The sequence below is a fragment of the Panthera tigris genome, chromosome B3 (genome assembly GCF_018350195.1).
Source record: "Panthera tigris isolate Pti1 chromosome B3, P.tigris_Pti1_mat1.1, whole genome shotgun sequence".
Lineage (NCBI taxonomy): Eukaryota > Metazoa > Chordata > Mammalia > Carnivora > Felidae > Panthera > Panthera tigris.
The window spans coordinates 92,584,773-92,601,512 of record NC_056665.1 but is presented as its reverse complement, the minus strand read 5'-3'; the positions used below and the strand labels follow the sequence as shown (position 1 = coordinate 92,601,512).

Below are 16,740 nucleotides of genomic sequence, written 5' to 3'. Positions count from 1 at the left end.
GCCTCATTGACTTCCCTACTGTGATTGTAATCACTGGTCCAGTAAACAATAAAAAAAGCAATAAAAAAACAATAAAAACAGACCTTCTGAATAGGTCTGTTAGCAATAGGACTTTTCTTTCTTTCTTTCTTTCTTTCTTTCTTTCTTTCTTTCTCTCTTTCTCTTTCTCTTTCTCTTTCTCTTTCTCTATCTCTATCTCTCTTTTTCTTTCTTTCTTTTTTTTTTTAAATTTGCAATCCTATTAAGGGGAAACTTTAGACTTCTTTACATACCACAGGATTGTATTGGTCCTTTGGTTTTTGTGCTCATAAATTTACATCTCACTGACTTCACTTGTCCATTTTACAAAAAGGTATTCTTTATGTTGGTTACCATAGAAACCAGAAGTGCTCCATTTGTATGTAATTCTTTGCATATATTCCCTCCCTTTTCTTGCATTTCAAGTCAACCAAATTGCATTATGTGCATTTTATGTGGAATAACCTTTGTTTGCTTAAGCCTTTCATGAAACAAAGCTTTATAACTTCTAACATGTTACTTTATATTAATCTAAATCATAATTTTGACTTGTAAATTTTGCTGAAAAATGACTGAATAAAACAAATGTTTTCTAAATAAAATAGCACACACACTTTTGAATTGAAATAGCATGGGAAAATCAAGACATCAGTAGACTTCTTTGGAAGAGCTCTAAATGTTACTTTGCTAAACCAGGAAGAAAAATTTTAAGAATAATTTCAAAGGGTAACTGTTTTGGCAAACAGTATAATCAGCTACATGGAAAACAGTTACTGAGTAACTCTTATGGGCCCCCATTTGTCCTGGGTCAAGGGAATACAAAGACTTTGAGGATGGAGTCACTGTCTTCAAGGTGCTTACAGATCAGTTTGAATGCAGAGACTATAGGTGAAATAGAAGCTGTGGAAGTTAGATTCTTTTCAGCCATGTCACCTGAGGTTATGCAGAATATGCATGCATTTTACACAATGAAAAACACATGATTGAGGCACTTTTTTCCTTTCTCTGCATTTAGTCAGAAGCCTCCGGTAAAGATGTCCTCTTTGCCAGTTTCTTTTCCTATGTCAGTTTTGATTTTTGGATTATTTGCCTTTCCTGTACATTCCTCTCAATAATATTGTTTTTTTTTTTTTAATTTATTTATTTCGAGAGAGAAAGAGAGATTGCATGTGCATACATGAGCAGGGGATGGGGAGAGAGAATCCCAAGCAGGCTCCATTCTGTCAGCCCAGAGCCTGACACAGGGCTCTAGCCCATGAACTGTGAGATCATAACCTGAGCTGAAATAAAAGTCAGACACTCAGCTAACTGAGCCACCCAGGTGCCCCCTCCCAATAATATTTATATTATAGAGCTAAAAGAGAATTTTGTATTAGTATCCAGGACATCCATAATTAGCCCTGCCTTTGCCACTCATTGGCTATGAAACTGGGTGCCCTTGAGCAAGTCACTTTACTTCACTCTGCTTCTTTGTTGAAATCAGTAAAGTAAGAGGTGATGAGGGTTTTTTAAGAACCTGTATCATTCTAGGAAATGAATTCTGTCTGATTCATTTATCCTAAAAAGCTATTTTCAGCTTTTTACCATGTTATAAATTCTAAGCAGTCTATATGAAAAACCTGTTAGAATCCCCAGAAGTCTCTGGAGTTATGCCAGGAATGTCAGCTGAGGAGGAAAGTAGTAGACAGGTCATTTTGGCTTGAGTCACCTTGTGGCTTCAGCATGTTGACAGGTGTACAGAATGCCCATATTTTTTAGGGGCTGTTTTCCAATATGACAATCTCTGTGAGGCAGTCTCAGGATTGGGCCATCTGCTGAGGTAATTTGTGGTTTAGAGTACTCCTCCACCAAAGAGCCTTTTTTTATTTAGATACACCATCAGCTTAGAACCCATTTACAGTTTCACACATATGATGTGAAAACATCTAAGTGTCCATAATATATTTTCTCTAAGGCCTTAGTTTAGCTTTCTGTAGATATAGTCACTCTCCTAACAATTGTTAAATATTTGGGAGTTATTGGGCTAAAATAATACTAGGTTTGCTCATGTCTTCACTCTCACTGTGAATGTCTGCTATCTGTCAGTTTCAGAGTTTCTTTGTGAGCAATAAATGAGTGGATGTAAATGTACTTTGTTACCCAAAAAGGGTTATAGAAATATATATCATTGTTTATTAAAAGTGTTTTGGTGTTCTTGCCACCACAAGACTATTATCAATATAATCACAGTGTTTTTACTTTTGGTAAAGTGAAGCGGAAAGTGGTGATACCTCTTTCACACCTCTGTGTCCTCTTTGCCTAAATTGCTTCCATTACTATCTGTGGCGCAGTATCTTCAGCCTACTCTCTTAATGTGGCTTTCATATTTCTAATCTAACTTAAACTTATCTCCACCTTGAAGACTCAGCATTGCTCATAGACTTCTCAAGTGCTGGCTGTTTTCTCTTCCTTATCTTTTGTACCACTGTAGCAGGATTCCCACACAGAGAGATGGGACATTGAGGCCTTTTATTTTTGTCCAGGAAGCAACTTTATTCATTGTGCCAGCACGGGCTCAGTGGGTTTGTATGTGAAAAACTGAGCCCTGAGCACAGCGGGGTATAGACTTTTATGCAATTTATACTTCTTTGTCTCCCCTATATGGTGACATATAGTCTGATTGGACACAGTCCAAGTTACAGAGTCATGTCAGAGCTACGCATATGTATATAGGAGTTGATTTGGCCACATTGCCTTCCTTTGTTCTGCAGAGGCCTCCACCATGTTCCTTAGGAGGGGCTCTACCACATTCCCCCTTTTGATGTGTGGACCCCTATTTTGAATCAAAGAGCATCATCTTGGTTTAGAGGTTTATATTTCATAACATCATCACGTGCATGGCCATTCAACTATTGCCTCAATGAGGCTGGAGACAGACCGTATAACCAGGGGAGCTAGGCAAGGTAGGATTAAGCAAGCACCCAAAATCAAGAGGATAATACCTATGAGGGTTTTGAATCCCTCAAGAGTTGAAAACCATCCTCCAAATACCTCCCTGGGGTTCCAGTCTTTCCAGGTCTGGACTGGGACATGAGCTACTGTTCTCATTCAATCTGTGATATCCTCTAAGACTTTTTCTTCATCATCTATCTGTAGGCAGCAGTTGCTCAGGTTAAACTTTCCACAAACTCCTCCCTCAGAAGCAAGCAAGCAAGTAAGCAAGCAATCTAAGGCCCAGTGATTTTGATTGCTAGCATTGTGCATTTTGGTCTGCTGCTTGGCTAGTAAGTTAAGAGCTCTGGCAGTTTCATTGGTTATAATTTCTGCAACTGCTTGCAGTCTGATTATGTGGTTTAGCACGTAAATGGGAGTGCGGTAGCCCCAGGAGCCATCCTCTGCCCAGGTGGCAGGGCCATAATATTGGATTATATGTTTGGGAGGCCATTCATCATCTTTCCATTTGCCAGTTTGTAGGGCACATCATTTCCTTTGAGTCTCCCTGTCCCCATATACTTGGAATCCCAAATGTTCCCCTGTGGCAAGTGGGAGAAGGAAGAAAGATGGACGAATAGTTCTCAGCACACATGATCCTGACCTGAGGGAAGTACTGCATGGGCTATCCTTCCACATATCCAGTACAGTCCACCTGGGGCCCACCATTCGATGGCTGCATCGACATTGTCCCAAGCATGTCAGAGATCAGAGAAGTTAGACAAGGGGTGGGAGGATCTGGCTCAAGGTGATCTGGGGACCCCCACCATTGGGTAGTAGGATTGGGGTATTCTATTCCATTATAAGGTTCATGGAGATCTAATTCTCTAGCTTCCCATGGCCGTTGATCCCCCATGTTGGTTCCCCCACATACATAACAAAAAGAGATCTTTAGAGTCTCTTCTAGGGCTAGAAACAAATTTTTAGTTGTGACAGAGACAGGAGGAGGACACTTCTCCATTTCTTTATAAAAGGAATGAAAGACCTGGTGGGTCATGGCCTTGTGTGTGACAGTATCTCTCTTAAAATACAACACAGTTCCTGGGTCTTTGCCCTGCCGACAGATAAGTATACCAACTTGGTGGTCCGTTTTACATTTTGAGTCTCCTGGGTCAAGGATGGTAAAATTAATGGGGTTACAGGTTCCTGATTGGCAGCTGGACTCAGCCACACCCTTTTGGAGGAGTGCTGTTTTGTCTTTAGTCTGCCAGGTGGCCCATGTGACAAAACTCCAACAAGGACAGAAGAATTCAGGTGCCTGGGGCCAGGAACTACAGGTACAAGACCCCTCACACATGTATTTATCATTGAGTCGGTACTCTCATCCCCACGTCTGACCTCATCATAACAAACCATATCGCAATGTGTCACCTATGGCTGTATATATATCCAAGAATATAGACACTGGCCAGTTTGGATTGATAATTTGAGTTTTGTTAATTAGTCGGCCTATACCAGTGGTGCTTGTCTTGGGGTGACTCTGGACTTCTAGCCATTCCTCAGTTGGAGAGTATTGTGGGTTGAAACAAGTGTATTGACACTCTTGTTGGCAGATAGAATAGGTAGTCTTATAGGGTATACATGTCCCTAGGATGTTTCCCTAGCATGAGAAGTGGGTATGGTATAGTAAGGTCCAGTGATCTCCTGGCCTGACCTGGTTATGCGAATACATGGGTCACATGATCAGGAATTTAGGTCTATAGAAGGGATCCAGATTAGAAGCAACCAATACCAACGAAGAATCCTATTTACAAAAGGAAGGTGAGTGCTAACAGAAACCTCTCACCACACTCCCAGCTGGCCAGGGCAGCCTCTGCCAGTCCTCTGTTGAAAAGCAGAGCAAGAATCACAATAACAGTGAGGAAGAAGGGGTGACAGTGCATCACAGTAAGGAAACAGATAGAAAATAAGGATAGTCTGTCTGTTTCACTGGACTGGCAATTCCTTAAGCTTCTGCTGTGCATAGATTAGTCAGCTTCCAGAATGACTAAAGCAGGGCTGCAGTCTCTCAGAACCTCTGGAATCACAGATTGCTTCTTCAGTATGGTCAGCTTGCACGGTGTTAATGGATCAGGAATGTGCTCCCACTTTTGAGATGCTGGCTTCAACTCTGCTGTGGTGAATCCAGGGACCTACTTCGGCTACCTTTACTGCAGTAGGAGTGGACAAAATGATAGTGAATGGGCCCCTCTAGAGGGCTTTTAGGGGTTGGACATTCCACTCCTTTACCCATACAGCGTCTCCTGGTTTAAAGGGGTGAGCATCTGTGGTCAGACTCACAGGTAATCTCTCCCTAACCCAGTGGTGTAAGGTGGTTAGGGGAGAGTCCAGGGCCCACATCTGTTGCCTTAAGGCTAGATTGCCTATCTCATTTAGATCCTCCCTTATGCCCTTGATAATGGGGGGGTGCTCATAAAGGAATTCATAAGGGGAGAACCCTGTCTGCTTAGTGTGGCTATACCTGATTTTTAACAAGGCGATTGGCAACACCTAGTGCCAGTGTAGGTGGGTTTGCTGACATACTTTACTTAATTGCAGCTTCAGGGTTTGGTTCATTTGTTCCACCTTCCTGGAGCTCTGGGGTCAGAATGCTGTGTGTAACTTACAGGTGATCTTTAACCCCTTTGCCACCAGCCGCACCACCTCAGCAAGGAACGCTGGTCTGTTATCTGATCCCATAGTGATAAGGATCCCAAATCGAGGAATGATTTCTTATAGAAGAAGTCGGGCCATATCATGTTCCTCTTCTGTGCAAGTAGGGAAGGCTTCCACCCACCCTGAGAAAGGGCACACAAAGACCAACAGATATTTATAGCCTTGGACCTGGGGAAGCTCAGTGAAGTCCACCATCATATTTTTCAAATGGGGCTTCCCAGACACTCTGCACCCCAGGGGCAGCCTTGGGTCCCTGACGTGGGTTATTCTGGTCACACATTTCACATTGCTCACACACGGCTCAGACAATGCTGGAGAGTCGAGGGATGTAGAAATGTCCGCTCAGCATAGTCTTGAGAGCTGTCCAGCCAATATGGGTTTCCTGATGGAACTGCTTGACAAAAGCTGGAGCCAGGGCCTCAGGAATTGCTACTCAGCTGTTTTCAAATTCCCACCATCCACCTGGGAGGTAGCTTCCATTTTCAGTCTTAAAAGAGGTACTGTCATGTTGTAATTAGGGTCCCATTCTGCCAGTGGACTAGGGAACAGTGCAGCGGTTAAAGCTGCTGATTCTGCTGTTTCTTTGGAGACCGCAAGCTTTGCCTCTCGGTCTGCCTTATGGTTTCCCTGTGCAGCCATGGTGTCTCCCTTTTGTTGTCCCTGACAATGCATGATGGCCAATATTTTAGGGGTCACACAGTGTCTAAGAGTTCAAGGATTTCCTTATCACACTTTATATCTTTTCTTCCTGAGTTTATTAGACCCTTCTTTTTATATAAAGCCCCATATATGTGGAAGGTGGTGAAAGCATACTTAGAGTCTGCATACATATTAACACGTATCCCTGCCACCAGTTGGAGGGCCCAGGTTAGCATGATGAGCTCTGCCTTCTGTGCCAAAGTCCCCTTTGGCAGGTGTTTGGCCTCAGTGATAGAATTCAGGGTTACCACAGAATACCCTACAAGGCATCTTCCCTCTTTCAAAAAAAGGCTACTGGCAGTGAAATACTCAGCATCAGGGTCCTTGAGGGGCTGGTCTCTTAAGTCTAGTCGACTGGAGAACACCTCACCGCATTCATGACTTCAATGCAGTCATGATATGGTTGACCTGGCCCGACAAGCTGTAGGGTTTCAGGGTTTAGTGTCCACACTACTTCTAGGTGAATGCGTGGGTTCTTACATAGCATTCCCTGATATCTGACCATCTGGGCTTTGATTAGCCAGTATTGTCCTTTGTACTCCATTAATGTCAATACTGAATGTGGCACTCAGACTGTCAATTCTTGTCCCATAGTTAACTTGTCAGCCTTAGACACTAAGAAGACTGCAAGTGCCTGTAGGCAGTATGGCCAGCCTTGGGCAACAGAGTCAAGTTGCTTGAGACATATGTCACTGGGTGATGCCATGACCCCAACATCTGTGTTAGGACTGACTCCCACCATGATGCCAGTAGTTCATGAAGGTACAAGAAGAAGGGCTTGGGCATGTCTGGGAGCCCCAGACCAGGAGTGTCAGTGAGGGACTATTTGATCTCTTCAAAGGCTCATTGCTGTACTTGCTCCCATAACAGAGGTTCCTGCTCTCCTCCCTTTGTGGCCTCATAAAGGGGTTTGGCCAAGACTGAGAAGTTAGTTATCTAGATTCTACAGAAACCTGCGGCCCAGAGAAACTCCTGAACCTGACATCGGGTCAATGGGACCGGGATTGAACAAATGGCCTGTTTTCTCTCCAGGCTGAGTAGGCACTGCCCCTGGGAGAGGTGAAAGCCAAGGTACTTGACTTTCTTTTGACAGATTTGGGCCTTTTTCCTTGAGACATTATAGCCAGTTTCCCATAGGATGGTAAGGAGCTGCTGACTTCCTTCCATGCAGTCCTCCCAAGAACTTCCAGCTGCAGTAAGTCATCTATGTGCTGAAGCAAGACACAGCCATGTTGATCTGCTGGGAAGGCTCTTAGGTCTGAGGCGAATACAGTGCCAAAAATGGTGGGGGAGTTATTGAACCCCTGAGGCAATCTGGTCCAAGTCAACTGGCTCTTGTCACCATTTTCAGGATTCTCCTCCTGGAAGGTAAAGAGCAGTTGATTCTGGGGGCGGGGGGCAGGTGGATGCAGAAGAAGGCATCATTGAGGTCTAGGCATGTGAAGAAGGCAGCTTCAGTGCGGATAAGACCCAAGAGAGTGTGAGGGTTCAGGACAACAGGGTGAAGAGTGATGGTGGCCTGGTTTACTTCGTGCAGATCTTAGACGGGCAGATGGTCATTGGTGCCTGGCTTCTGGCCAGATGACCAACAGGGTCAGAGGATCCTGTATTTTAGGAGCCTCTCCAGGTGCTTCTTTATCCCCACCTGTGCCTTATGAGGGATGAAATATTGTTTTTCATGGATGGGCTCTGCCCCTGGCTTTAGTTCTACAATTACTGGAGGTATGTTCCTGGCCAGTCCTGGTGGGTCATCCTCAGCCCACATCCCCAGTACTCTGAAGGGAAGCTCAGGTCCCTGTTGTGGCTCCTCCATGACACTATAGTAGTGCCATTCTTCCCTTTGGGGAATCATGAGAGTCATAATCTTTGCTTCCAGCTTTGTAGGGTCAGAGCAACTTGTCCATGGGAGTTGAAATTTATCTGGGCCTGCAGTTTTCTAACAGGTCCTGGCCCATTAAAGCCATGGGGCAGCTGGGGAGGTACAGAAATTCATGGATGACTTCATGGCCACCTAAACTGCACCACCAAGGCAGCAGGAGGGACTGCGCATCTGATTGCCTGTGGCCCCCCACAATGGTGGCTTGTCTCTGTGAGAGGGGGCCCACAGGTTGAGTCACCACCAAGTATTCTGCCCCAGTATCTACCATGAAGTCGTTGGGTGCCCCTGCCTCCACATTCATTTGGACCATAGGCTCTTGGGGGCCTAACCAAATAGAGCCTGGTCTGTACTAGTCCTCCTCATAGTCCTCCATGGTGGCTAGCCCCACAAAATCATCTTCAGGGGCCCTAGGTGATGCTGGTTAGTACAGGCCCTGGAGCACACAACCTCTTTCTTTTTGCTTGGGGCCCTGCTGAGAATTACCCAGCCACAGGGGGCACTCAGTTTTCCAGTGGCCTGCCTGATGACAGTGAGCATACTTGTTGTGTCCTAACTTTGGTCCTGGGTGAGATGATCTTCCCCAATGTTCCTCTTGTTGGCCCTGGTCCTGTCCCTGCTTTAACCAGCACCTCTGGATCAGAGGGGGTATAGAGATGAAATGTCTCACATAGTTTCTTACGGAACTGGCTTGGGCTCTCCTCGGGTCCCTGGAAGCACTTCTAGGGTTTTACTTATATTTATGGCCTTTCCCCTCCCTTTTTTCATGCTGTTTAGAAGGGCTTGATACTGTTCACTCCTTGTGAGCCCTCCATCTACACTTGAGTCATTTGAGTCCCGTTTGGGTCCTCCCTAGGGAAGTGAGCCCAAGCATAAGCCTGGGTGTCTAGTGTTCCAGCTGAGTATTCTCCTCCAACCATTTTAGGGCTGCCTGGGTAATTCAGTGATGTTCCTCCATGTTGAAGAGGGTCAGGAGGAGTTGGCAGCAGTCCATCCAGGTAGGTTTATGGATTTGAATTATGGACTGCATTAGGTGAATCATAGCCTGGGGCTTCTCCATATAGGAAGTAGTATGATGCTTCCAATTTAGGAGGTCCTTAGTGGTAAAGGGTTGGTACACAAAACACACTGACATCCTTGGATCTTGCCTTCCTGACCATAATAGACAGATCCCCTAGTTTCCCTCAGTGGCATCTGTAGGGCTCCCCAGTGTTGCTGAAGGGAGGGATTGTCTTCACTGTACTGATCATCTAGTTGCTTTCCAAAAGGGGTGTATGGGATTAGGACCAGGTGAGCCAGTCACATCTGGAGGGGCTGGTGGTGCTGGAAGTGGTGAGGTCTTGGGGCTAAGGGCAAGCTCCAGTGGGGTTTTGGCAGTGGGGGCAGCTGGAAGCACAGGTGGCAGTGAGGGATACAGTGGGGCAGATGGTGGTGGGGTCTCCTTAGGCTCTCCTGACAGTATGGATTTTTCAGTTTTTGGTCAGCATTTGGAGGAAGCTGTGACAAGAGCCATCATAACTTTATAGTTCTCTTCAATATAGACTTTTAGCCAAGGTGGCCGGGATAGGATCAGGTGTTGCCAACAGTCAATGTAAGGAAATTGGTCAGGGTGGCCTGGATCCCCCACCACAACCCTGAACACTTGGCCAACTAGTTCCTTATCAAGTGAGCCATCAGAAGGCCAGCTGACCCCAAACAATGGCCAATCAATTTCATAGAATGTCCAGAGCTTTCTAGGAGTTAATTTCACACAACAATCTCCTGAATTCCTTTTTGAAATTCCTCCACATACACTCTAGGGGAGTTGGTTTACGCTGCTTCCCACCCATTTCCTCCACCTCATGGACAACTTTCATGCGCAAGAGAGGAAAAAGGGGGGAAGGGAGGGACTAATTTGGAGAGGATGCACACTCGTTTTGGGCTACTCTCCTCTCTTAGCATTGGCGGGTTAGGTATCAAGCCCTGACCCAGATCAGATTCCTGAGGAAGTCTGACACTGCCTTAAGCCATATGAGGTCACCACAGAACCATGGATTGGGACTCAATACTCGCTTTGGCCCATTGGTCAGGTTGGAAGCCTTCTGCTGTCTGTCTCATTCACATAGTCACACACCAACTCCAACATGCTGCCCAGAGCTCAGTACCTTGGAGGTGGGGATTCATTCCTTGTGGAACTACTGGGTCAATTCTGGGAGGTGATCAGGCTTCCCTTCTGCCTCTTAGGGGCAGGTCTACCAAAATGAACCTGGGTTCTTACCAGTCTGATGGGCAATGCTCCCTGAGCTGTTTCCAGGGCCTCTCCAGTCCACTGTACATCTGAGGTCCTTGTCCTGGCATTCTGGGAGGGACTAATCTCCTATGGATCAGCAGTCCGCTGGCACCAGGTGAAGTTACTTCTGGCTTTCTGAGGTTTATATCCCAGTGACAAAGGATGTGGAAATGCACTGCACCATCTCTGAATCCTGGATGCAAGCCTGGACATGAGCCCTCAAGAAATTTAGCAGGATTCTCGCAGACAGATGGGACACCAAGCGCCCCCACCCCCTTTTTTTTTGTCCAGGATGCAACTTAAAATATTTTTTTAATGTTTATTTATTTTTGAGAGACAGAGACAGAGCATAAGTGGGCGAGGGAAGATAGAGAGGGAGACACAGAATCTGAAGCAGTCTCCAGGCTGTCAGCTGTCAGCACACAGCCCGATATGGGACTCAAACTCACAAACTGTGAGATCATGACCAGAGCTGAAGTCAGATGCTTAATCGACTGAGCCACACAGGTGCCCCAAGGATGCAACTTTAATTCGTTGTGCTGGTATGGGCTCAGTGGGTTCGAGCCTGAAAAGCTTAGCCCTTAGCACAGGGGTATAGCCTTTTATGCAATTTCTACCTCCTTGTCCCCCCTATATGGTGACATATAGTCTGATTGGACACAAGTTACAGAGTCTGTCAGAGCTATGCATATGTGTATAGGAGTCGATTGGGCCACATTGCCTTCCTTTGTTCTGAGGAGGCCTCCACCACATTCCTTAGGGAGAGGGTCAGCCACACCACTGGTCTAGAGATGAGGCAAGTGTCTTCTTTGTTCCTCATGGCTGCTTCCATTCCATCTATCTCTTCTTTTACTTTATATCCCTCCACCACCAACTTGGTAGTAGCAAAAGTGGTAGCTTTTTGTAGCTCTTGACGATAAACTATCCACTCTTTAATAATATGACGGTATATTCTAGCCACTTTGTTGATATCTACTTGTTTAATCTTTATAGCAATCCTATGAGGTCAGTGTTTTTATTGTCATCATTATCTCCATTTTGACACTGAGCAAAACTGAGATACAGACGCTTTAAGTAACTTGCCTAAGACTGTAGAGTTGTAAGAAGCAAAGCTAGGATTCAAACCCCAGCAATATGGCTTAACTTTCCATGCTTTATCTGTATTGTTTCTGTCTATAGTGCTTCTGACCCCATTTGTCTCCATTCTCTTATCCTGACTTATTTTTCTTCAAAGCACTTATTACCACCTAAAATATTAAATATTTGTCTATTTGTTTATTATCTGTTTCCACCCTGCCAAAATGTCAGCTCCATAAAAGCAGAGACATTGTTCTTTTTTTCAGTGCTTACAAGTGTATGGAATATAGTAGGTATTTAAAAAATATTTGATGAACGAATGGATGAACATCACATCATGTGCCGGTTACTTAGCGACTGCCTCTCTGCTGGAACTGGGACACTGCAAACAACCTTTCTACCTTGCAGGCTAGCTGGCTCTCTGTTAGGATCTGCCAGCAGGGTGCTTAGAGGGAAGCTGCAAGGCTGAAGAAGGAAGGGAGGTACTGAATCCTCCCTGTCTGCTGGTCTGCTACCTGCTCCTGTCAGTACCTTCCCAGCAATGCTCCTTCACTTCAGCAGCAGCAGTTTCTTCCTGTAGCTGTAGTGGGTCAAAATCACAGTTTTCCTAATGCCTGAAGAACCAGCCCATAATGACCACTCAGAGATACCAGAACCCCTCCTCAGAAATCATGAGCGTCAGGTCCTTGGGTCCCTTCTCCAGGCATCTTATTTTTATTTTTCTTTTTTATTTTTTTTTATTTACCATTTGAAATTTATTATTTTTATGAAATTTATTGTCAAATTGGTTTCCATACAACACCCAGTGCTCATCCCAATAGGTTCCCTCCTCAATGCCTATCACCCACTTTCCCCTCCCCCCCATCCCCCATCAACCCTCAGTTTGTTCTCAGTATTTAAGAGTCTCTTATAGTTTGCCTCCCTCCCTCTCTGTAACTTTTCTTCCCCCCTTCCCCTCCCCCCTGGTCTTTTGTTGGGTTTCTCAGAATACACATATGACTGAAAACATATGGTATCTGTCTTTCTCTCTGTGACTTATTTCACTTAGCATAACACTCTCCAGTTCCATCCACGTTGCTACAAATGGCCAGATTTCATTCTTTCTCATTGCCAAGAAGTATTCCATTGTATATATAAATCACATCTTCTTTATCCATTCGTCAGTTGGTGGACATCTAGGCTCTTTCCATAATTTGGCTATTGTTGAAAGTGCTGCTATAAACATTGGGGTACATGAGCCCCTATGCAGCAGCACTCCTGTATCCCTTGGGTAAATTCCTAGCAGTGCTATTGCAGGGTCATAGGGTAGATCTGTTTTTAATGTTTTGAGGAACCTCCACATTGTTTTCCAGAGTGGCTGCACCAGTTTGCATTCCTACCAACAGTGCAAGAGGGTTCCCATTTCTCCACATCCTCACCACCATCTGTAGTCTCCTGATTTGTTCATTTTAGCCACTCTGACTGGCGTGAGGTGGTATATGAATGTGGTTTTGATTTGTATTTCCCTGATGAGGAGCGACATTGAGCATCTTTTCATGTGCCTGTTGACCATTTGGATGTCTTCTTTAGAGAAGTGTCTATTTATGTCTTCTGCCCATTTCATCCCTGGATTATTTGTTTTTCAGGTGTGGAGTTTGGTGAGTTCTTTATAGATTTTGGATACTAGTCCTTTCTCTGATATGTCATTTGCAAATTTATTTTCCCATTCTGTCGGTTGCCTTTTAGTTTTGTTGATTGTTTCCTTTGCAGTGCAGAAGATTTTTATCTTGGTGAGGTCTCAATAGTTCATTTTTGCTTTTAATTCCCTTGCCTTTGGAGATGTGTCAAGTAAGAAATTGCTGTGGCTGAGGTTAGAGAGGTTTTTTCCTGCTTTCTCCTCTAGAGTTTTGATGGTTTCCAGTCTCACATTCAGGTCCTTCATCCATTTTGAGTTTATCTTTGTGAATGGTGTAAGAAAGTGGTCTAGTTTCAACCTTCTTCATGTTGCTGTCCAGTTCTCCTAGCACCATTTGTTAAAGAGACTGTCTTTTATCCATTGGATACTCTTTCCTGCTTTGCCAAAGATGAGTTGACCATACTTTTGTGGGTCCAATTCTGGAGTCTCTATTCTATTCCATTGGTCTATGTGTCTGTTTTTGTGCCAATACCATGCTGTCTTGATGATTACAGCTTTGCAGTAGAGACTAAAGTCTGGGATTGTGAAGCTTCCTCCTTTGGTCTTCTTCGATATCACTTTGGCTATTTGGGGTCTTTCATGATTCCATACAAATTTTAGGATTGCTTGTTCTAGCTTCAAGAAGAATGCTGGTGCAATTTTGATTGGGATTGCATTGAATGTGTAGATTGCTTTGGGTAGTATTGACATTTTGACAATATTTATTCTTCCATTCTGTGAGCATGGAATGTTTTTCCATTTCTTTGTATCTTCTTCAATTTCCTTCATAAGCTTTCTATAGTTTTCAGCATACAGATCTTTTACGACTTTGGTTAGGTTTATTCCTAGGTATTTTATGCTTCTTGGTACACTTGTGAATGGGATCAGTTTCTTTATTTGTCTTTCTGTTGCTTCATTGTTAGTGTACAAGAATGCAACTGATTTCTGTACATTCATTTTTTTACCCTGTGACTTTGCTCAATTCATGTATCAGTTCTAGCAGACTTTTGGTGGAGTCTATCAGGTTTTCCATGTATAATATCATGTCATCTGCAAAAAGTGAAATCTGACTTCCTCTTTGCCAATTTTGATGGCTTTGGTTTCCTTTTGTTGTCTGATTGCTGATACTAGCACTTCCAGCACTATGTTAAACAACAGCGGTGAGAGTGGACATCCCTGTCATGTTCCCGATCTCATGGGGAAAGCTCTCAGTTTTTCCCCATTGAGGATGATGTTAGCTGTGGGCTTTTCATAGATGGCTTTTATGATCTTTAAGTATGTTCCTTCCATCCCGACTTTCTGGAGAGTTTTTATTAAGAAAGGGTGCTGAATTTTGTCAAATGTCTTTTCTGCATCGATTGACAGGATCATATGGTTCTTCTCTTTTATTAATGTGATGTATTACGTTGATTGATTTGCGAATGTTGAACCAGCCCTGCATCCCAGGAATGAATCCCACTTGATCATGGTGAATAATTCTTTTTATATGCTGTTGAATTCAATTTGCTAGTGTCTTGTTGAGAATTTTTGCATACATCTTCATCAAGGATATGGGCCTGTAGTTCTCTTTTTTTTTCCAGGAATCTCTCTTGGGAATCAAAGTAATGCTGGCTTCATAGAATGAGAGTGGAAATTTTCCTTCCCTTTCTATTTTTTGGAACAGATTGAGAAGGATAGGTTTATCTCTGCTTTAAATGTCTGGTAGAATTCCCCAGGGAAGCCATCTGGTCCTGGACTCATATTTGTTGGGAGATTTTTGATAACTGATTCAATTTCTCTGCTGGTTATGGGTCTGTTCAGATTTTCTATTTCTTCCTGATTGAGTTTTGGAAGTGTGTGGGTGCTTAGGAATTTGTCCATTTCTTCCAGGTTGTCCAATTTGTTGGCATATAATTTTTCATAGTATTCCTTGGTAATTGCTTGTATTTCTGAGGGATTGGTGTAATAATTCCATTTTCATTCATGATTTTATCTATTTGGGTCATCTCCCTTTTTTTTTTGAGAAGCCTGGCTAGAAGTTTATTCATTTTATTTATATTTTCAAAACACCAACTCTTGGGTTCATTGATCTGCTCTACAGTGTTTTTTAGATTCTATATTGTTTATTTCTGCTCTGATCTTTATTATTTCTTTTCTTCTGCTGGGTTTGGGGTGTCTTTGCTGTTCTGCTTCTATTTCCTTTAGGTGTGCTGTTAGATTCTGTATTTGGGATTTTTCTTGTTTCTTGAGATAGGCCTGGATTGCAATGTATTTTCCTCTCAGGACTGCCTTTGCTGCATCCCAAAGCGTTTGGATTGTTGTATTTTCATTTTCGTTTGTTTCCATATATTTTTTAATTTCTTCTCTAATTGTCTGGTTGACCCATTCATTCTTTAGTAGGGTGTTCTTTAACCTCCATGCTTTTGGAGGTTTTCCAGACTTTTTCCTGTGGTTGATTTCAAGTTTCATGGCATTGTGGTCTGAAAGTGTGCAGGGTATGATCTCAGTTCTTTTATACTTATGAAGGGCTATTTTGTGACCCAGTATGTGATCTATCCTGGAGAATGTTCCCTGGGCACTCAATAAGAAAGTATGTTCCGTTGCTTTGGGATACAGAGTTCTAAATATATCTCTCAAGTCCATGTGATCCAATGTATCATTCAGAGCCCTTGTTTCTTTATTTATCCTGTGTCTAGATGATCTATCCATTTTTGTAAATGGGGTATTAAAGTCCCCAGCAATTACCACATTCTTATCAATAAGGTTGCTTATGTTTGTGATTAATTGTTGTATATATTTGGGGTCTCCCATATTTGGCTCATAGACATTTATAATTGTTAGCTTTTCCTGATGGATAAACCCTGTAATTATTATATAATGCCCTTCTTCATTTGTTGTTACAGCCTTTAATTTAACGTCTAGTTTGTCTGATATGAGTATGGCTACTCCAGCTCTCTTTTGACTTCCAGTAGCATGATAGATAATTCTCCATCCCCTCACTTTCAATCTGAAGGTGTTATTAGATCTAAAATGAGTCTCTTGTAGACAGCAAACAGATGGATCTTGTTTTTTTATCCATTCTGATACCCTTTGTCTTTTGGTTGGAGCATTTAGTCCATTTGCATTCAGTGTTGTTATGGAAAGATATGGGTTTAGAGTCATTGTGATATTTGTAGGTTTCATGCTTGTATTGGTGTCTCTGGTACTTTGTGGTCCTTGTGATATTTCAGTCACAGAGTCCCCCTTAGGATCTCTTGTAGGGCTGGTTTAGTGGTGATGAATTCCTTCAGTTTTTGTTTGTTTGGGAAAACCTCTGTCTCTCTTTCTATTCTGAATGACAGGTTTTCTGGATAAAGGATTCTTGGCTGCATATTTTTCCTGTTCATCACATTGAAGATTTCCTGCCATTCCTTTCTGGCCTGCCAAGTTTCAGTAGATAGGTCTGCTACCACCCTTATGTGTCTATCTTTGCATGTTAAGGCCCATTTATTCCTAGCTGCTTTCAGAATTCTCTCTTTATCCTTGTATTTTGCCAATTTCACT

General features: G+C 43.3%; 1 long non-coding RNA gene across 1 annotated transcript in view; it reads left to right on the top strand.

Moving 5' to 3' along the window:
• The first annotated feature begins 7,319 nt into the window (after positions 1-7,319).
• LOC122239595 overlaps positions 7,320-16,740 on the top strand; it is a 77,660-nt gene continuing 68,239 nt past the window's right edge. Inside the window, exons 1-2 of the long non-coding RNA XR_006218826.1 lie at positions 7,320-7,413; positions 9,144-9,216. This is a non-coding gene — a long non-coding RNA (uncharacterized LOC122239595). The remainder of the gene's footprint in view (positions 7,414-9,143; positions 9,217-16,740) is intronic.